The sequence below is a fragment of the Maylandia zebra genome, linkage group LG23, assembly GCF_041146795.1.
Source record: "Maylandia zebra isolate NMK-2024a linkage group LG23, Mzebra_GT3a, whole genome shotgun sequence".
In the NCBI taxonomy this organism is placed as follows: Eukaryota; Metazoa; Chordata; class Actinopteri; order Cichliformes; family Cichlidae; genus Maylandia; species Maylandia zebra.
Genome location: NC_135188.1, coordinates 30,688,199 through 30,710,707, shown reverse-complemented (window position 1 = coordinate 30,710,707; position 22,509 = coordinate 30,688,199). Strand labels below are relative to the sequence as shown.

Sequence of the window (22,509 nt, the reverse complement as noted above, 5' to 3'; positions counted from 1 at the left end):
TCTAGTCTTTCATCTTTAATAAATTGATCAGCGTTCTGCTCTACCAGGTGTAACAATTGAGTTTAACATCCAGGCATCCATGAAAACGGAATTTATGATATTTAACGGAGTTAGAAGTTAGCAGGAAGTTAGCTCGCTAACCTCTATCTAAATACAATATAGCATGTCCTGACTGCGGGGTTTTGGAAACAAATTAAAACGTACAGCTCTGTTATCACTTCCAACATAAATGAAGACACAAAGCTAAACAGCAGTGACGTTTGTAGGGTTACTGAAGTTTAACTAGCTGGTATATAATGATGTGCTACGTGACCGCTAGCGACACAGCTATGTTAGCATAATACCCATCCATCCATTCGCTCCCGCTTATCCTTTTCAGGGTCGCAGACTACTTTAGGCCCGGAAGTAGGATTCGTCACGTCATCACTTAACGACCGGATTGGTGATAAACAGAGAGAAGCCCAGAATATGCTGACAACCCTTAGTGGTCATTTTAAGAGGTTCATTTTAAGCTGGAAAAAAGTCAGTGGAAAAAAATTAACACCATATGTGGAGAAGTACTAGGAAAACCACTGATTTCAAAGATCAAGAGCTGTAGCCCAATGTGTTTCCATATAGTGTATGTCCATACTGTAGATGGAACTCATGTAAAAGGGCGGGGAGGCACATGGATTAGAGGCCACACCACTTCTCCAGCCTCCTGCCCCCTGATGCAGATTTTTGTTGCTGTTGTAAAGTGGCCTCACACCACCCACTGCTTCCATTCAACAGGGTGGAACAACCATTGAATCAGATGATCGCTACCTAGTAGCAGGAAGAGAAGGCCCCCTATTGGATATATGCACAGGACTTAAAATCATAACAAGCATTTGAGTCTTGCCTATAAATGTATCTGTACTGCATTTGTTTCAAATTGAGCAGAGAAGCTGGATACAACCAAATCATCTCAGAGTGACTACCTGTGCCAAATCTGAGAAAATGTCACAGAGCTCACAAACTTGGATGAACACAAACACGCTCAGGATTTATTATCTTTTCCGTATTTACCTTGCTATTTTCATTTAAACATCATGACGAGTCAGCAGAGTGCACACAATCAGGGTATAAACTCAAATTCCCTTTTTCTCCACGAAAACCAAATCAGAGCAACAGTTGCCTCAAGATGCTTTATATTGTATGGTAAGGTAGCCCTTTCAGCAAGGGCCTGGCAACAGTGGGGAAAAAAAACTCCCTTTTAACAAGAAGAAACCTCCAGCAGAACTAGGCTCAAGCAAATGACCCACCTCTTCCACTCTAAGACAAAAAACTATATTTTTTCTTTCAGACTTGGACCTTGTCATCCATCTTTTCCTGTTTGATACCCGAACTCATCATTGCAAACATGATCATGTGACCTCAAAAAGGACACTCTAAGCAGAGGATTAAGGCGGGGTGTGGAGGAAAAGGCAGCACATTCAGTCGTTGTGGGGTGACACTCGCTAATAGAGCTGTAATCTGGTGTGCGTTGACGCCAAAACTCACGTAACTGTGTCAGTGCCCACTCTTGCGGTGTGTTTGATGTTGTCAGAGAGCGAGGCAGAGCATGCACGCCTGACTGTGCTTGGAGCGAATGTGCGTGTGTGTGTGTGAAAGAGGGGAGGAACTGGGTGTCAGGGGACAGGGGAGGGAGGAGGATACGAAGGCAAAGGGGAAGGCAGCAATCAAGGCTCAATCTGCACATCCTCTGCCCCCAATTAGTGTATGAGGAGTATAATAAGCAGCGGCTGACACCTCCCAGCGGAAAATGACATAAACAAAGGGGCATGTGCGAAACCAGGAGGAGAAGGAGAGAAGTGTCGAGTAGGAAAAAGGGAAAGAAAGGAGGTGGAATCAATTCTCAGCTTTGCGCCTCAGGCCACGGCATGTCATCACATCTGTATCAAACCTGTCAGAAGCTCTCGGTCTACCTGTTGGCTGAGCGAGCAACCGCTGAGAAGAAGAGAGGAAAGTGACAGTGGGTGAGAAAGAGAAAACAGGAGGAGGGGGAAACAAGACGGGAAGAGATCCGGAGGTGTGAGGGGAACAGGGAGCAAGAGGAGCCAATTGTAGGCAGCTGAGTTGTGACTAAAAAGCTTTTTGTCTGTGGTTTTTCCTTCTACAGAGGTGGGTTTACCAACTTGAATCAACAGCATACATACATTTGAAGAAGGGGATGCGTTTTAGAACTGAGCAAATTAGTTAAGGCTTCTATGTAGCAAAAAAGAGCAAATTAATACAATAAAATAGCTAAATAATGTTGTTTTGCAAAACAGCATAAGGCAAATGATAAATTGGACAAAGACATTTTTAAAAGCCAACATACAGGGCCTAGATCTAATAATCTGTTACAAACATTTTCTCTCTGAATTCGATCAAGGCACAAGTGTGCGTTAGCAAGTGCATGGTTTATTTTAGACCTCTTCACTTCGATCCAATAAATAGTGGTGTTTCTCTCACAAGTGATGGTTTCCGAGTGCTTCTGTTGCTGTCTTGGCCAACTTCTCTCTCTCGAGATGACGCACTTGGGCTGCCATGAGAGTGGGTAAGGGTTCCTCTCTTCTTTAGCTGGTGTGCCATCTGCACTGGTGGTTCGGTGTTGCTTGCACCACACAGGAAAATTATCAGTTTTCTCCCTTCACTGATTTTTTTTTCCTTTTTTAATCCCCCTGGTTGTCAATCAGGGCCTTATTTGTCACACTCTCACAACTCCCACCATCCTGCAGCCATGCACCTGATTTTTTTGGAGTGGGCACATTGCCTGTATGGGTGCATTCAAAGATGCCTTCTTCTTTTTCTTCTTTCACCTGCCTCCATCTCACCCTATCCCGAGCATCTACCTCTGTTACACCAACCCTCTGCAAGTCCTCCTTCACTACATCCTTTCTCTAACATGCACATGTCCAAACCAGTACAGGAACTCTCCAAACCATTCATCATTGCAGGTCTCGCTGCCATCTTGTAAACCTTTCACCCTGACCCTCGTCTCCACCCGCTTCACCCCACGTACACTTTCTCCTTTACCTTCACCTTTCTTTGGATGGTTGACCTCAGGTATTTAAACTCATGTACCCTCACTCCTGTGCAGTCTTATTCTACAATTATCACCATATCTGAGCCATTGCTATAAGTGATGAGAAGGCATACGCGGACATGACTTTTACTATAAAAGTTTGAATAGTTTTAAATATTTTATATGAAGCTCTTTCTTTTTTTCCTTTTTTTTTAAAGGTGAGGCTCAAATGCAAAGTGGGCATATCATGGATTTCCACTCCAATTACAGATTTGCAAAGTCATGACAGCACTGTCACATCTAGTAAAATCCCTTCCACATACCCCTGATGAAGCAGCTTTGAAGTTGGCATTGAATATTTAACAATTTTAGGAGTTGTAAAGGTTCAGTGTTTGTGCTTCCTTACCTGTGTAAACACAATATTTCATTAGGGGCTTTTTTTGTGCTGAATCCTTATCTACAAAAACTCTCCAAAAGAATCAGCAGCCTAATGGTAGCGATTCTTACAGCGGAGTTAGAAAGTCAGTGCAAACATGCGCAAGGAAGTGCATGTTTTTGAGGTTGTTGACAGGTGTGTACGATACAGTTTCAACAAAACCTGATTTATCAATCAGCTCTTTGCTTCTGGCCTCCAACTGAGTGAGTTTAACTATAGCACAGCTGAACATTTTGCCAAAATCTTTGTCTCTATCACACCGCATCTCTTCCTTCTGCTCACACAGAGGCCAACGCACCAGTGAGATGTTATTTTTCATCTCACTCGCTCTGTTGGAAATCTCCCTCGGGCAATTCGTTGACTTCTCTCTTCACATTGAATTTGACAACTTCACAGCCAGATGTTGAAGACAAGATCATCTTTTAATTAACCTGGGACAAACTGCTATTTCCTCCTTGTTTTTTCCTTCCTAACAGTGCTCAGCTAAGCTCATATACTGTCAAAAAAATCATCCCAAACAACACAGACAGGACCACAACAGAGTTTAGCAACTTTTGTGAGTTAACCTTTAATTAACCTACATTCATCTACGCTAGCATAAAAGAAAATCTCGCAAATTGCTCGCTGTCTTTCATGTGATCCACGCAGCTGCATAACAAGGTGCATCAAAAAGTAACTGAATATGGAAGTTGCTGCATGTTTTTTCTTCTCTTTTGAAAATAGTACCCTAAAGACCTGTCCAACATAAGTGATATGCTCATATAGCATCGCTTTAGAGTTAATCAATGGGCTGCAAAATGACATGTGGACATGTGTATTTTGCTGTCAGCCAACACTATTCTTAACTCCTATTGTTACAGTAGTACCTTCAGTTTTTCGCATCAAAGTAGAGAGTGACTACTAAACTGACATTCCTCAACAGATGATCCTTGAGAACCAGGAAGACAGCTGGGGTCCTCCAAACCAATGGGAATTCTAATAATCTACAGTATTAACAGCACATTTCCTGAAGCAAATAGAAGCTAAAGAGCCAAATGTTTTCTCTCAGTGGATGCTGGAAACCATTAGTCACATTATTAGATGCTCACAAATACAACCCTGGATTGACCTGATATTACAGGCCACTGACTGATAACAAGTTTGCCATAATAAGTATATATATATATATATATATATATATATATATATATATATATATATATATATATATATATATATATATATATATATATATCTGTATAGTTCCAAAGCAACGTAACAATCATTTCAGTGAACTTAATGTACACTTACAAAAGTATAGACAAAAACCCTAATGACTTTCTTATGAGCAGGCATTTGGTGAAACTGCCTTTTAATAGGAAGTAAGCTCTAAAAGAAGCAGGCTGAGGGAGAGTGAGCATCTGCTGCAGTGTGTTGGGGGCTGAGGGGAAAGAAAAGAGATCAATACGCATGTTTAACTTTATTTTGTCTGTATTTCATGTGGTGGTTCTCCCTCATGAAAAAAGATTTGCTGGATTTCGTGTACAGTTTATCTGCTCTATAGATGACCTAGTTTAGTTTAAAAACAATTGCAAGCTTGGCATAGACAGACACAAGAAAAATGCATTACACGGTGCATCATTTACATTCCCAAATGAAATGCCTTACTACCCACCCAGAGTTCACCAAGAGTTAAAATCTCCTTTTTTTAAAAATACCACAGATTTTTACATAAACAAACAAAATGAGAGAAGAATTTCCATAGCAAGAGCGGGGAGAAACAGAGGTTGGGTCATGCAGTAGGGATTCGTGTGGCAGCTACATGTGTTTATTGTCCAGCAAAAAGAGAGCAGATGTAACAGCGAGGGAGATGATATCTCAGCGATTACCCCACCCACAGGGATAACTATCTGCAGCAGCCAGGAACACAGAGAGAGAAAGATTTGAGAAAGAGACAAAAACAGGCAGAAATAAGGGGTAGTGAGGTAAAGGAGCTATGGGAATAACAATACCTGATTGCTGAGCTGATGCATTGCATTTGGTGCTGTTTTTTCCCATTGCCCAAACAATGCCTGTTTGTCTCAGAAACGCGTAGGAAACAATCCTGGAAATATAGCTCAGGACTGATATAGTGATATAGTCTCCAAAGATAACAAGAGATGAGATATTAAACTCTGAATGGCTTTTTCCGCCTTAAAAAACAGCTATTCCTTTATTTCTAGCGAAATTTCTACAAAAAACATGAGGACGAATCCCCAAATTAAGTTTTTGTTATGCCATCACTTTATGCTTTTTGTCAAACAGACCAACTTCTCTGACTAAATAGCGAGCAACTCATTGTGCGTGTCCTGTTGCTCAGCCTCACAATCATCTGTGGCATCTTCCATTTGAAACTTGGCTCCCATGCCCTTCTTCTTTGGAGGAATATGTGGCACGGAGCTAGCCATTAGCAGTAGCTAGTGCTGAGCAAACGTAATTGAAGCAGTGGCAGGCTGGCTAATGCTGAGCTTAACACAATCCCTAGCCCCAGTCCCCCATGCTAATGTGATGGAATGTTTGTCGAGTTGTCCCTTATTGGCTTGTTAAAGACACGAGAGCCTGCGAGAGCCAAAGGAAAGCGAGACAGAAGGGCAGCTAGAAGCGAGAGGAGAAACAAAGCCAAGAAGGGTAAAGGGAGGGCTAACTGCTGAGATGAAAGGAAAGTAAAAACTCTTGTCAAACATCAATAAAAGAGACAAGAAAGTCGAAGCAAAAGTGAAAAAGCAAAGGAATGAATGAGTGGGATGTTGTGTACTCTGGATAGTAGAAAAGCTCAGAGGCCTCAGAGGCCAGATAAGCAGATTTCTTTATTCACCAGAGTTAACTGAGTTGTAGCATCTGATATATTTTTTTATTCATTTCACGATTTTTTTCTCACGAGAAATATTAATACCTTGCACTGGTGACACTGATCAATGTATTTATCTATCCATCTAACTATCTTTCTCTCTCTCTCTCTCTCCCTATATATATATATATATATATATATATATATATATATATATATATATATATATATATATATGCAGCAGTCTCAAGATTGCAAAGCTTCTGAAGCGTGATCATCAAACAATCAAGCGTTTCATTCAAAATAGTCAACAGGGTCGCAAGAAGCCTGTGGAAAAACCAAGGCGCAAAATAACTGCCCATGAACTGAGAAAAGTCAAGTGTGCAGCTGCCAAGATGCCACTTGCCACCAGTTTGGCCATATTTCAGAGCTGCAACATCACTGGAGTGCCCAAAAGCACAAGGTGTGCAATACTCAGACACATGGCCAAGGTAAGAAAGGCTGAAAGACGACCACCACTGAACAAGACACACAAGCTGAAACGTCAAGACTGGGCCAAGAAATATCTCAAGACTGATTTTTCTAAGGTTTTATGGACTGATGAAATGAGAGTGAGTCTTGATGGGCCAGATGGATGGGCCCGTGGCTGGATTGGTAAAGGGCAGAGAGCTCCAGTCTGACTCAAACGCCAGCAAGGTGGAGGTGGAGTACTGGTTTGGGCTGGTATCATCAAAGATGAGCTTGTGGGGCCTTTTCGGGTTGAGGATGGAGTCAAGCTCAACTCCCAGTTCTACTGCCAGTTTCTGGAAGACACCTTCTTCAAGCAGTGGTACAGGAAGAAGTCTGCATCCTTCAAGAAAAACGTGATTTTCATGCAGGACAATGCTCCATCACACGCGTCCAAGTACTCCACAGCGTGGCTGGCAAGAAAGGGTATAAAAGAAGAAAAACTAATGACATGGCCACCTTGTTCACCTGATCTGAACCCCATTGAGAACCTGTGGTCCATCATCAAATGTGAGATTTACAAGGAGGGAACACAGTACACCTCTCTGAACAGTGTCTGGGAGGCTGTGGTTGCTGCTGCACGCAATGTTGATGGTGAACAGATCAAAACACTGACAGAATCCATGGATGGCAGGCTTTTGAGTGTCCTTGCAAAGAAAGGTGGCTATATTGGTCGCTGATTTGTTTTTGTTTTGTTTTTGAATGTCAGAAATGTATATTTGTGACTGTGGAGATGTTATATTGGTTTCACTGGTAAAAATAAATAATTGAAATGGGTATATATTTGTTTTTTGTTAAGTTGCCTAATAATTATGCCCAGTAATAGTCACCTGCACACACAGATATCCCCCTAAAATAGCTAAAACTAAAAACAAACTAAAAACTACTTCCAAAAACCTTCAGCTTTGATATTAATGAGTTTTTTGGGTTCATTGAGAACATGGTTGTTGTTCAATAATAAAATTATTCCTCAAAAATACAACTTGCCTAATAATTCTGCACTCCCTGTATGTATGTATGTATATATATATATATATATATATATATATATATATATAGATATATAGATATATAGATATATAGATATATATATATATAAGGTGGCCACAATTTCCACCTTTTGGGGGTGGGTGGGGGTTACATTTTAAGAGAATTACAAGCATAAATTTTCCCACGCTTTCAGAAAATTTGACATATAAGAATAAGCAGTCATTAATCTTCAGATATGAAAAATGCATCCATGCAACCCTACAGATATTTCTAACAAGAGTCATTTTGGCTTGTAATAGTAGTTAAAGCACTGATCTAATAAATATCACTAATAAATTCCATTACGTGTACCAATAAGCCACGCAAGTCAGAGAGCATTTAAAATGAGTGCAGAGGGGCTCACCTAAATGCAGTGATCATTAATGCTATCTATCACATGTTCCTGTCTCGCATCTCTGCTATAATGTGGCTAAGCTGAGTTCTGCAGGCTTTGGTCCTGCCCGTAGAGACCAAAGCCTGTACTTCCTTCTTATTCTGAGGAATGAGAAAGAAGTGCAGCACTAGTTTTGTGTATTGCCACTTGACCTGCTCTGAAGCATCACACTATGCCACAGCAACCCAGCTGCAGAGAACTGTGATTTCTTCTGCGTGACTATGAAAATGGCAAAAGACATGAAGGCAAGGACTGGATCAGGTCAAGCATGTTCTGCCGGTTGCTAATGGACGGCATGGGGACTGCAGTACAGCACAGACCCCCCCAAGAGCTACCATAAAACTTTGATGTAAGGCTAAATGCTCTCTACCAAATCCCCATGGAAAAAAGGAAATGTAAAAAAATGATGGTTACTCAACAAAAACGAATGGCAGGCTTCAGTGTGGCTTCTTTTTTGGCTCTTGTCAAGGTGTGGAGTCTTAATAAGCTCAGCTCGGAGACAAATGGATTTAGAGATGGCGCTTATTGCACCGATAATGAAAGGGTGCTTTTGCTGGTGCAAACAAACAGAAAATAATATAAATCAATAAAACCAAAGCGTGGTTGTTTTTCCATTCACAACATCGAGCTCCTCAGTAAAATAAAGGGAGAGAATATTGCAGAGACTGCCTCTGCAAAAATACATGACTGTACTATTGCTGAGGGAAATCAGGTTGATGAATGACTCAACATGTTCTGGCCATCTCCTCTTGTTAAAGAGAAAATGATAGGACAGAGAGCAGGGATTAAAAGTCTCACTTTGCTGGACTGCCTTTAGAGAAGATGATCTAACTCTAGATGTACTTTTATATTTACACTTAAAAGCTTAACCATTTAGTTTTTGTGGATGAGGCAAAAATTAACTTTAGCCACAGACCATGTAGGTTATCCTTTACTAATCTGTCAACTTTACACACAAAGTTCATTTGCTATTTCACAGTTCTTAATAATTTCAGTATCACTGAAACCTTGTTTTAAGATAAAGTCAGAAAAATAACATTCTCAATTTGTTGCCAGTTTATTAGCTTTAGCTAGTTAACCAATTGATGTTTCTAATAACTTGTCAAAATACACAATTTCTGCTACCGCTATTAGCCCATGAACTTTGATAGTTTACAAGACTGGCTTTCTTGAGAAAAATACTACATCCCACACCAGGGCTGGACTGGGACAAAAAAACGGCCCGGGCATTTTGACTAGAGACCAGCCCACCAGGTATTATATGAAAAGCCATAAAGCCTTTGAATGAAAATGAATGTTGTTGTGACAGTGATGTACACTGTCTTGCTGGTATATGTATGATGTCTATAGATTTTATATCAGATAAAAACTTTGGTTGTAAGATTCAGATAATTACTTATTAAAAGCGAGACATTTTAAATGATGCATCTGTCACTGAAGGTGCTCAAGAACTTCTACTCCTGCACCATCGAGAGCGTCCTGACGGCAAACATCTGCACCTGGTTTGGGAACAGCACCAAGCAGGACAGACGAGATCTGCAAAGAGTGGTGCGCTCAGCCGAACGCATCATTCAATCAGAGCTCCCTGACCTGCTGTCCATCTACACCAAGCGGTGCAAGTCCAAAGCTAGGAAGATTATGATGGACCTCTCCCATCCCAACAATGGACTCTTCTCACCGTTGAGGTCTGGGAAGCGCTTCCGCTCCCTTAAGGCCAAAACAGAGAGAATGAGGAGGAGCTTCTTCCCCCAGGCTATTCGGGGCCTGAACCAGGTGTAGGACTGGACTCTCCCAAACACGTCACTATAAGACTGTACTCTCACACACGTCACCACACGCACCACCACACATTTCCTATAATCCTATAATTCCTATAATTTATAATCTTTATAATCTTTATAATCTCTTCTGCTATTTGCACATTCTTTACTGTAAATTCCTAAGTTAATTTGTAAATTTTGTAGTAACCTGTAAATTGTAAATATTGTAAAACCTTTCTTCTGTCATTTAATGGTCGGGCATTGTACAGCTACAAGCATTTCACCCCCATGTCATACTGTGTATGGTTGTGTGTGTGTGACAAATAAAATTTGAATTTGAATTGAATTTGAAAAATGAGAATAAGAAAGAAAAGTATTTCTTTGTCCCCTCCTTTCCCTGTTAATGCCCTACCTGGCCCCCCTGGCAACACTTTGCTAGACCCGCCCCTGCACAGTTACCAGCTGTCAGCTACTTAGAAAAGCATCCTGGTGTTATTTCTCAGAAACAGTTCATAACTTCCCTTCAACTCATTCACGTCACCTAAAAGGTAAACCTGTTTCTCCATCGTCAAAGGAGCTTGCAAAGAAAAGCGTCTGGACTTCTTTAAGTTGCTTGAAGACGTTTCACCTCTCATCCGAGAAGCTTCTTCAGTTCTAAGGTCAAATGGTGGAGAGTCCCAGATTTAAACCTAGTGGGAGTGACCCCCCACAGAGGGACAAAAGGACCCCCTGATGATCCTCTAATCGCCTGAGCCAAGGTGTGAAACTGGGTGTGGGTCCCAATCAGCCAGAGTTTCGGGTGAGTTCATTGTGAAACCTGGCCCCACCTTATCATGCGAATTCCTGAGGTCAGATGGCCCAGGATGTGAGTGGGCGTTAAGGCGTCTGGGGAGGGATCTCAAAACTGGATTATAGATGGCAGAGAGTTGGTGTCCTAAACCACCACCTCTGTTCAAAGATGGTCGCTCACAGTGGACATAGATGGCTTCTTTCACTCCTCTTTCAAACCATCTGTCCTCTCTGTCCAAAATGTGAACATTGGCATCATCGAAAGAGTGACCTTTATCCTTAAGATGCAGATGGACTGCTGAGTCTTGTCCTGTGGAGGTGGCTCTTCTATGTTGTGCCATGCGCTTGTGAAGTGGCTGTTTGGTCTCTCCAATGTAGAGGTCTGGGCATTCCTCGCTGCACTATACAGCACACACCACATTGTTAAGTCTGTGTTTTGGAGCTGAATACAGCTGTGGCTCCAGCAAACATCAGCTGATACTAGAAAGTAATATTAAATAACTTCTAACAACAGCTGATCAAGCTTAAACGTGCTGCTGTTGTTTAACGTGACATCCGCTGGTTTCCTCTTTCTGGCGCAAAGTAGGAGATAAACAAACAAGAGAGAAAAGCCGGTCAGCTGATCATTGATCAGTTTCATTATTGAGGTAGCAACAGGAGAGAGAGAATGAGAGAAGAAGAGGCAGCTGACAGCGTAAAGACGCAGAATAACTCCAGCTTTGTATCTTTTTCCATTGTAGCTGAAGAACGGGACAAACTGTTCCTTTTCAGCTCAATATGAAACGCGTAATATTTTCTCTGAATACGAGACGATTCCATTTTTTACGGGACGGTTGGCAAGCAACATCATAGCACCCGCCCAGCTGTATGGAAACTCCGTCATGCTAGCTAGTACGCAGTACGAGTTATTGTAACTGACTGTAAAAAGTCAGCACAGCGAAAATAAACTACCCTTAAACTTGGTTTATATCTGACCCAGATAGACTGCAGGTCATAACTTCTTACCTGAAGTTCAGTTCACCTGACACTCAGACCGGCGGCCGCCTTGGGCCTCTCCTCCTCCTGCCTCTCCTTTCCCTCATCCACCTGCTGGTCTCTGTGGAAGCTCCGCCATAGAAACCACCACAAAACAACTGAGTTATTTTTACACATTGGCCAGCATCTGGCCAATCCACCAGCTTTCATTGTTTATACAGTTACAAAAAAAACACCCAAAAAACAAAAAAACACCCATCGGCCCATAAAAATGAAAAATCACCATCAGCCCACCGGGCAAATGCCTGGTATGCCCAATGGCCAGTCCAGCTCTGTCCTACACACTTGCTACTGAACAAAAAGTGCCCCCTGGCCCAAAACACCACTCTATACTCTAAGATTGTACTAATCTAGAAACCTTGCACATGCTAACAAATCCTCTTGTGTTTTAGGTTGTGGAAAAAAATGACCACAAACCTACAACGATGTTGATCTGGCAATGATCAAATCTCTGACTAAGAGATAATTATGCTACTGATCACCACAATATTCGGGTATACCAATACCACGTTGTTTACATGTACATAGATTGCTTCTATGATCTTTTCTTCATCTTCTTCTTCCGTTGTTTTGACTCAAAAGTTCATGTACATCTAAATCACCTATCACTTTGGATAAGTAAAGGCATATTTTACATTTTGCAGAAGAGGCAAACAGATATGGGGAAGTACAAAGCTGCAAGATTTCCAGTATAAGAAAACAAGAGAAAACTGTTTCTCTGAAGTAATCCCTATAAAGTCTGCAAACTCCTTGGTTCTTCTTTTGTTCAAATATTGATTGCTTCGTGAACCCTGATCCTTTGATATCTTCATTTCTATAAGTTCAACTGTGCGAACATCAAGGTTTCAGCATCCGTCCTTATTAGTAACAAACCTACCAGTAATCTGTGTATAGCAATTATCCTGTTCTTTAAAACATGATGCCATTTTCTAGTCCTGCTGACATGATCCTTTAAACACAAAGTACTTTCATCTTGTTTCTGAGTTTCAGCAGCTGTCTGGATGTCTGAAATAAAATGACTCTTCATTTCTAATAAAACAGTGAAGCAGGTAGAAAAAAGTGTTTATACAGTAAATGGCAGTAAAAGCACATAAATTTGCTTCAGAACAAAATCAATAGCAGAAGACTCTATGCATCATTTGAGTGTTTTTCCATTTGCCTTGTGCTTCTCAGTTGCCTGTAAAGTTGAACAATTTATTAAGATGCTGTACTGTATTGATTTAACAGCTCTACAAGACCTAACTCTAATTATATCTCTGACCTGTTCATTATTTTGAATTACTCAGGCAGATAAACCTGAGGGGGTAGGGCTAAATAAGTATATACTTCTGCCTACTCCTTTTCAAACAAGTACATGGAAATATGTTATGAAATGTTGGTGAATGTATATGTCTGAAATAAAAATGAACTGAACTGAGATTACTCCTTTTAGTTCTCTTGGTAAGAGTTCCAGAACTCTCTTATATATACTCTGATGTGGACTGCCTGCTTAGCTTGCTGCATACCTGAATGTACATATCTGAACACATACCTTCCAGAGAATTTATGTTTTTCCTTCTGATTTCTTTCATACCTGAGTATATATCATTTAAAATTAGTATTGGGACCAAATTGGTGTCAAGAGGTAGATCCTTAATTTGTTGGACAAATATACGACTTTTATAGTTTTGTCAAATGATTCAAATTAAAATCCACTAAGGTTGTATATAGATACAACCTTAGTGGATTTTAATTTGAATCATTAAAATGCGAATGGAGTGGAGAATTTTAGCTTTATCTGGTCCATCCATTCTCTTCCACTTATCCTTGTTAGGGTCCCAGAGGCGAGAGGCAGGGTACACCCTGGACAGGTCACCAGTCTGTTGCAGGGCTAACAACTAGAGACAGACAACCATCCACACTCACATTCACACCAATAACCAATTAACCTAACCCCGCTAACTGCATGTCTTTGGACTACGGGAGAAAGCTGGAGTACCCAGCTTAATTTGACTTTGACTGACAAGCAGTTTCATGGCCAGGTAAGGCCTATTGTCTTTTTATTTCATGACAAATGAAGCAGACAAAGTATCTGAAGTTCCATAGCTTTTAATTGTTATTTTAAATATGAGGCCCAAAGAGATGTGAGTGCAACAACCAAAGCAAACCAATCAGAGAAATAAAAACATAAACAAAATCTGGCATATGCTTAAAAAAGAAGAACTGGATTGGCTAGCTCAGCAATACCAAAAGAGCCCAGAAGACGACTAAAGTGGATAAAGAAAGAATTATTTCAAGTCAAGAACACTCAAGGAGGTAGGTATGTCACTGTCTAAGTCTACAATTAGTCACCTCCACCAATGGAAATGGTTTACAACGAGATGAAAACAACAGGAAGACTAGCTTAGACTTTTTGCCAAAACACCTAAAAGAGCTGCCACTGTCCTGCAAATGAGTGGCATATTCTTCAATTGCCAAGTCACGTACCTGAGCCAACCCAACAGTGAATGCTTTTTAGTTATTTTAGACAACTGTATGCACAGGCCCACAAACAAGCAGAAACTGAAAGTGCTTGCTGAGCATCTCAAGGGAGGAAACGCAGCACTTGGTGGTGTCATGGGATGTAGATGTCAGGTCACCCACTGCAAAGGATTTTCATCCAAGTTTTAAAAATGAACCTTATATTTAATTTTGAGCCTGAGAAAATGAGGGACTAGCTGTAAAAATGCCTGTAACTTCTAAACTGTTAAAGCAAACCAGAAAAAGAAAAAAGAAAAGAAACCTTTTGAATTAAAACTGAAAGTTTGTGCTTCAGTCTTGTCTTAACTATATGATCCACTATGGTGGTGTAGAGAAGCAAACCTACAGAAATGATCTCTTTGTCCAACAAACTATGGACCTAACTATATATGCAGCACTGACTCCTGAGAGCCTGAGAGGCCATTTTACACTGAATCCAAACACAAATCACGAATTCTAATTTATTCAATTTCGGTATTACAGTACTTGAAACACACTGTTCCCCACTATGCTGTTATACTAGAGCACTTCACAAGTCTAATCTTGCACATGCTGTACAGTACTACGTGGCTGCGTAAACACTAGTTTCTGACAAGAGCATATAACTTTTATTTCTGTACTAGCATGACTGCTATCAGTGTCCTCTTCAAGCTCCTCTCACTGTATTTCTGACAACCTGATAAAACCAAATACTGAGCATAATGGAATATTTAGCAGTTCTCTACAGCATGAACTCTCCACCTTACCAGAGTGGTAAAGCGGCTTACCAAAGTGAGCTTTCTCACTCAAATATAGGTTCTAGTGACTTAATTTCAATCTTTCAGATTAATTTTCAAAGTCTCAATATCTATTTAGCAGGATATGGCGAAATTATTTGAAGTGAGATCATTTGAGAGTAAATAAAAAAGAAAGACATGAATGAAAAGGCAGAAGCTAGATGCTTTAGACCATGAAGCTAAACACTCAAACTAATATTTTAGGTTGTTACGGCCCTAGCTGGGCCTCCTCCTGAAGGTGCCTGTGTGGGCGTGTCCCACCACCTCTTCTGCCTGAGGTGCCACCTTACCCTCCTGTACAGCTGACTCCCATCAGCAATTAAAGGTATTTAAGCCCAGAGCAGGGTGAGCTCTGGGCCAGAGTGCCATTTGTGTGGGTACAGCTAGTGAGCTGAGTGTTTTGCGGTGTTTCCGGCTAGTGAGCTGTGTTTTGTGGTTTTCAGCTAGTGAGCTGTGTTTTCCTTTTGACATTTTGCATTACTGACCAACGCCTGAGTTTTGTTTGTGTTACTTTTATGGTGATAGCGGCTTGTCCGTCTCTTTTAGTTTAATTACTTCAATAAAACTGTTTTATTTAACTGTTTCGCCTCTTGACTCCTTTTTCTGACCCGGCCACTTTTGTTACTTCCCCCTCCCCGCCTAGACCCCCCAGGGGAACGTAACATAGGTCTATTTTGCTTAATAGTCCTACTTGTTGTGTAATTACTCTGTTGAATAATTATTTTGTGTTTATTGTCTGTCCTGCATGGCCAAGTGGAGACAGGACAGATGGTGCACTTTGATGTGCATGTATGCTGGCAACAGCTCAGATCCTCGCAGCTCCTGACAGCCTTCGGCCATCACAGCTGGGATGTAGAAGGAGAGCGAAAAAGAAAGAGAGGGGGAGATGGAGAAAAAAATCAAAATCAAACTTTACAGGCAATCGATGGCATTTCTGATGGCTGAGGATTAAGGAATGATCCCTTTCTGACTGAAAGTGGAAGTTTTGTGATGATGCCAGAGCTGCTGTTGGTCACTTGGAGTTAGAAAGGAATTTTTTCTCTAACCTGTGAGACTTGGATTACATCTGGAAGCTCAGCATGTTTTTGTGTTACAGCAACACTGCTTTATAAAACTTTTGGCAACACATACACATTTACTTTTAGCTTCACAAGAATGTGAAGCTCAGGGTGTAATGTGTTTGTGGAATCCTTGAAACCTACTGCTGCTACTGTTGTTTAGCTCTCATCATGTTACAGAAGAGGCATGGGAAGCTGAAGATATTGTAAATGTAACCAGACACACATCAGGAAGATTGTAAGACAGTGGAGAAACAAAATGACCACTTCTTCTCTGTAGCTAAACTACTAGCTAGTAGTATATTAGCCGACCTTTGTGTTAGCTAATCTTAGTGGGTCTTTACCCACTTTTTAATAACATGTTTGGTGTTGCATGTACATAAATACAGATTGGCAAATGGTGGCTGGCAAATAGCTTTTATGTGTTTTTAATGATATGCAAACTACCCATCTATGATAATTTCCTGTGTGAAGCTGTTACAGCCCACGTATAGCATGCTAGTCTAATTAAAGCTGTAACATTTAACGACCCCTCAGGTAAACGCTGAATTGGAAATGCATTCCAATAATGCAGTTTAATGTTCTAGTCACGATTAAGTGGTCATTCCTGTGCCAACAGGAGAAATTCCCTTCTCATTTTCCCACTCATCAGTTGGATGACAGAGAGTCTTGGTCCAAGTAAGGCCAAAGGTGAAAACATCTCTTGACCCTCTGCAGTTTGCTTCAAGATCAAATCTGGGAGCAGTCATCTCCATACCAAAAAGAAACGTATTCCCATTTTAATAGTAAGGACTCCACTGGTTTGATTTAGCCATTTCTAACATGATTCAGTACACTGAAAAAAAGGGACTGGCCATCTCTTGGATTTATGTAAGCATCTTGCATGTATTTAACACAATTGCCTCATGTTTTAAAGATAAATGTAACTATATAGTGTAAAAACTACATGATATGCAGAAAGGGTGTATTAAATTGTTCATATCATGTTCAGGTGAAGTAAGTCAATAAGATAGCAACGTTAAATCTCGTGAAACCACGCGTGATTTCATCTCGCGGGCTTTGGATCGTGGTTTAAAAAATGCATCCATCTCAGTCAAGTCGAGCAGCCAACTCTACGTTTTTTGGTATGTCTTGATTTTTTGAATTAATGTTTACCATATTTCAGCCAAATGTAGTTAAACGTCTAGAGTGCCGCCATGTAACATGCTAAAAAAGAGCCGTTAGCTGATTTGCTGTTTTATCTGTTGTCAAAGAATTGGCGCTTTTTCATTTGAATTTGTCTTTGGCACAAGAGCCGTAATATCACATTAAACCTAATTACGAGGCACTCATAACATAATTTGGTTTTCTGTGTGAATAGATTTGCCAACTGACTCTTCAGTTACATTGTGTATTTACTGCACCGTGGTGTTAGTGAGATTTTGGACATTGAACAGCTTTAGCTAATATCATCAGTGGCATTATGCTAGCTTACATCCCTACCCCTCCTGCCCTCACCTGCTGTCCGTTTGTTTTTGCTTTTTTTTTGCTGCACATTGAGAGATGACCTCTATTCTGCATTTCACCAGGAGTCAGCTGATGGATTGTGGGTTCAAGGTGTTATGGTAAGAAAGTATATTCTATTTTCGCTTAAGGTTTCTGTAACTTAATTATAATAGATTTTTTATAGTTATTAGGTGCATGCATACTCAAATAGACCACCCTATTAATACAACTGAGAAATCCAAAATCTGCCATAGGTTTAACCTGTATGTATTGTCAGAAAGGTGATTACTGGACTCACATTAATGCACACTTGAACTAAAATGAGGTTGTAACTTGTGGGTTCTTGGGTTGCAAATCAGAAACAAACATCTTTGGATTTTTTTAATCCCATAAGATCTGGAAACACAGTTTTTATTCAACAAAACATTGCTGATTAACCAAGCACAGTGCCTGCTGTTATTTCAAAATAATTTTATGTCATTTTAGATGAAATGCAGCATTCCAGTGCATCCCAACCATGCCTTTACAGTCAAGGTTTCTGACGGAGCTGAGTTTCTCTCTGACAGTCTGCTGAAAGTGTTTGCAAAGTGATCGGGGGAACAGGGCACAAAGCTAAAGGATGTAGCTGCCATGATGACAGTAGGAACTTTAAAATTCTTTAACTACAAAGTGTATATGTATTGCATTAGGTCAGTAAAAGATTTTTATGCTGCATCCATTGAAACAGTCAACTATTACCCGTGAGTACTGATTCCACCGAAAGGATGCCATAATTTTCGTTATGCATTTACTGGCCCACTGAGAAAAATTTATCTTTTTAAAAAAAAAAAAATGTTCTGGAAACTATATATCCATAAAGTTGATGTCAAACAGGAACTTTTGATATTTCTTTGTAGATGCTGGTGTTGCATGTTGACTGGTTTAAGTTTTTGTCTGGGATCATTTTCTTCTGTGCTACTGAAAAGTTCACAAATCTCTGTTTTCTTTGTTATAATACTTTAGGATGACATTAATGCTCGAAGGGAGTCTCATCAAAGTGCTCCGCATCTGTGTGAAAGACAATTGCAACATCTTGGTGCAGGAGTTCATGGTGAGTGTTTTATGAGTAGATTGTGGCTTTGCAACTTTTAAAAATGCATTTAGTTATCCACTTGATCCTCATTGGACTGGTTAGGACCAGTAGTCCTCTTTAATAATTTGAAGTTCACATGAGGCCTGGTAGTGAACTCGGCCGCCCCCCCTTGAGGCCCCACCCCCCTATATTAGGGGTCACATCAGTGTGAAAAAACTTTAAATTTGTCATTCTAGTGAACAAAGGAAAATCCCCCCAATATTTAGCTTTTGTTTGAAAAAAAAAAAAGAAGACCAACAGCTAACCAAATTGTGGGGCTGAAAGTCTAAATTCTAACATCTTCTGAGTGACATAACCTGGATTTCTGATGGGCCGGTGTCTTTCTAACAAAAACTAATGTAAAGCATTTGAAATTATTATGTTTTTCACTCTGTCTTAGAAACTCTGTTAGACCATGAATGGCAGCATGGCAGGCAACTCTTTGGCTATAGCTATTTACTATGTTGCTTGCATTGGTTTAAATTACTCTAACATTAGAACTGGTAGATTCAAAAGAGATGAGTTTAAAAAGGAATCTTAAAGAAATGTTTTGTGTTTAACCAGGACTTGACTGAGGCCACTGCACAGATTGAGAAAACCACAATGAACATCTGTCTCCAGAGGATGCACCAGGCAATGACTTTTCTGATGTTGGCATCATCATCGAGGGTATAGTAGTTCTTCAAGATCTGGATAACGTGACCTTTGCAGTAGCCATGCTGTTTGGACCTTTTTTATTCCTTCAATATGAGTTACCCATCACAACTCTGCTACACTTTTGAGGTGATTCAAAGGGTGGTAATGGAGTTGGATGCAACTCAGCTCTCAAGAAAAACTCACAACTAAGACAAAACTGCTCCTGCAACGAAGCTCACTGTTATGCATGCAAGGTGATCAGCTCTAGGTGAGAGGACATTTAAATCTCACACTTGTTCTGCTGCATTTTTGAAGCTCAATTCCATGAACAGATCGCAGGGTTCATTTTTATATACTCTGCAACTGCCATGAGGACGAGCCGTTTTTGTTGTTGTTGTTTGTTTTTCCTTTTGCTCTGTACAAGTTCTCTGTTTGTCTGTTTGGCAGCATTTTTAAATTTCTCTTTGTATTTTTTTCTTTCTTTTACTAGTGAAGAGATGTAGCATGAACAGTTATGCAGTCTAAATATCCCATATGGGTCGTGTGAAATGTTATTTTCAGTTTCATTCAGTTGAAGTAAAGAACGTTGAATATTTCTAAGTGTGCTGTTTTGAACCAAGATGTCACAGTATGATCAGTGCTGTAATTTTTGACAGTCACTGTATCAATGTTATTTTTGCATCTCTTGAATAAAGGTTTTGACCTGCAAGTGCTAATTTCTTTAGTTATTGGGGTAAAATGGGTAATGTTAATAGGAAGGTGTTTGCCAATTCAGTAACCTAATTTAATGTTAATGGAAACTAACATTACCTCAAATTGTTTAGTTATAATTGTTGTTTAACTGAATCTTGACGTCAGAGGCCTTAAATAGAATGTTTTGATTTGTTCTTTCCCAACATTTTTCAAAAGAAACAGTCTAATTTCTTTGCTGTGATTGATTCCAGAGAACACGGAAGAACTGACATTATTTAACTGTTGATTTATGTAGATTCAGTGGAGGAGTAATGTCAGTTTAATTCTTTACCTACTGTCAATGCAGTGAAATTAGACATTTTGTTTTGAAAGGTTACTGGTGGATGCCAGCAACCATCTTGGAAGAGAACAATACAATCTGTTATAAGGCCTCCATTTGAAAATTGTGTATTTGATGCTAGAATATAATAGCAAAATGTAATTTGAAGATAACATGTAGCATTTAAGTGACCAAGTAGTATTGGGTAAAAGTTATTGAATGGTGTTGGGATAAAGTGAGAAAATTGTGAAGGATTAAAATATTTCAAGAGCTCAAATTACTTCATCAAAACATGTTTAAGTCACATTTTATCAACACAAATTGCACAGGTTTATTGAACATGAATAAATTGTGTTAATTTAACTCAATTGTTTAAGTTGCTGCCAAAGCAAAACATCTGTGTGCAACAAATGTCCACCATTGAATTAAGTAAATCCAACAACATATTTTTTTCAGTGTAGCTGCTTCTGCAAAGATGCTACAGGTATTGTCAGTAAACACGTCCACCACCTCATTTGATAACTGACAAACATGCCACAGTATGTGAGACTGGGCAGTGGTCGTTTTGATTTAGTGACGTGCAATACAGTCTCTCCCAGGCGACTGTGCTGTCTCCATTCCTGTTCACCTTGTGCATCTTATATTCAATTTGTAGTCAGCAGTGGTTGGCTGTATTAGTGATGAGCAGTAGCAGTGGAGTGGTACAGGAGAAATCATATGCCCTTGAATGTGAGTAAGACCGAAGAGATGGTGATCAACAGCCACAGCAACAGCAGGCTCAACTGGAAGACCAACAAAGAGGCTGTATATAAGAAGGGGATGAGGAGTCTCTGCTTACTAAGGAGGCTGAGATCCTTCAATGTGTACAGCAAAATTATATAGATTTTCTATCGCTCAGTTGTAGTGAGTGCAATGTAATTTGCTGTGGTCTGCTGGGAGGGCAGGATCAGTAGCTGGTGACACACCAACAGACTGAAGAAACTTGATCAGGAAGTCTGTCTCTTTAATTAGGTGTAAACTGGACACTTGTGAAGCCATCATAATTACCCATTATGGATAATCCTGACCATCCTTTGCAGCACTTACTGGACGTCAACGGAGCACTTCCCCTTCACAAAAGTATTCAGCTCCACTGCCACAAGGATAGATACAGGAAATCGTTGGTACCACATGCTGCTATCCTTGCAATACAATATATGGCAGAGAATCATCTCTCAGATATTATTATCATTATCATTATCATCATTATTATTTAACAACTCTTGTACCAAAAGATTTTTCCACATATGGGATAAATCGTCCCTGCTGAAAATAAATAAATAAATAAAAATAAATAATAAATAGATGAAAATAAATAAATTGCTAAAAATGATGTTAGGAAATCTTTATTCAAAATAAAGTAAGGTAAACCTCTGATGACATGGCCATTAGCAAACTTAATTTAATAACGTAGATAAGAAAATTTGCAACCAGGCTTAAATTGTGTGCAACTGGAATACTAGCTGAAAAAGAAAATGACTACAACTGCAGGTGAACAACATCATTGAGTAAAATATGTGCAGCATGGCAAAGACTAACATCCCTTTTCGGCATAGTAATAACATCTTAGGTAATGCATTAATAGAGGCAGTCAGCTATCGATGTTCCTACCTCTCTCCTGTTAATTACCTCAGCTGTCCAGTGGAAGTGCCAAGCCAATATAAGTGATAATCATCTCAGCGCTCTTGAATGCTCACTGGTCCTCGTGAGTATGATTTCAAAACCCTCTGACCAGGTGATCAATACGGTTGAGAATAGAGACGTTGGTGGACAAAGGACAGTCACACTGGAATCTTAAGATTCTGTGCCATTTCAATTGCAGCTTCAAGCCTAAACACCAACCGATGCTCCCTCACTTACTTCTGTTTCATTAATCTGTCAACATATCAGCCAATCTTTAGGGTAAACTAAATGAGTTTCACCCTCTGAAAGTGAGCCAAATGAGCATTTTCAGCTGCTTTGTGACAACTCAGACTGATGAAACGCAGTGAAAGAATGTTCTTGCCACCTACAGCATTCGCACAAGTGCGAACACAAGCACAGCCACATCCCTTTATCATCCCGTGATAAATTAATTTAGCATATTTTTATATATCTGACAGTCCTATT

At 40.0% G+C, this 22,509-nt stretch overlaps 1 protein-coding gene and 1 long non-coding RNA gene across 6 annotated transcripts in view; one reads left to right on the top strand and one right to left on the bottom strand.

Moving 5' to 3' along the window:
- The window catches only part of ncam2a (neural cell adhesion molecule 2a), a 457,910-nt gene that overhangs the window by 210,487 nt on the left and 224,914 nt on the right, over positions 1-22,509 (bottom strand). The window lies entirely within an intron of this gene.
- LOC112430448 (uncharacterized) lies at positions 16,954-20,058 on the top strand. Of its 3 annotated transcripts, none has more exons than XR_013095732.1 (5): positions 16,954-17,241; positions 17,686-17,721; positions 18,089-18,241; positions 18,605-18,692; positions 19,278-20,058. It is a non-coding gene; the product is annotated as an uncharacterized LOC112430448 (long non-coding RNA). The 3 variants fall into 3 exon arrangements; XR_013095731.1 differs by having other exon boundaries at positions 17,658-17,721; XR_003022055.2 differs by having other exon boundaries at positions 16,954-17,721.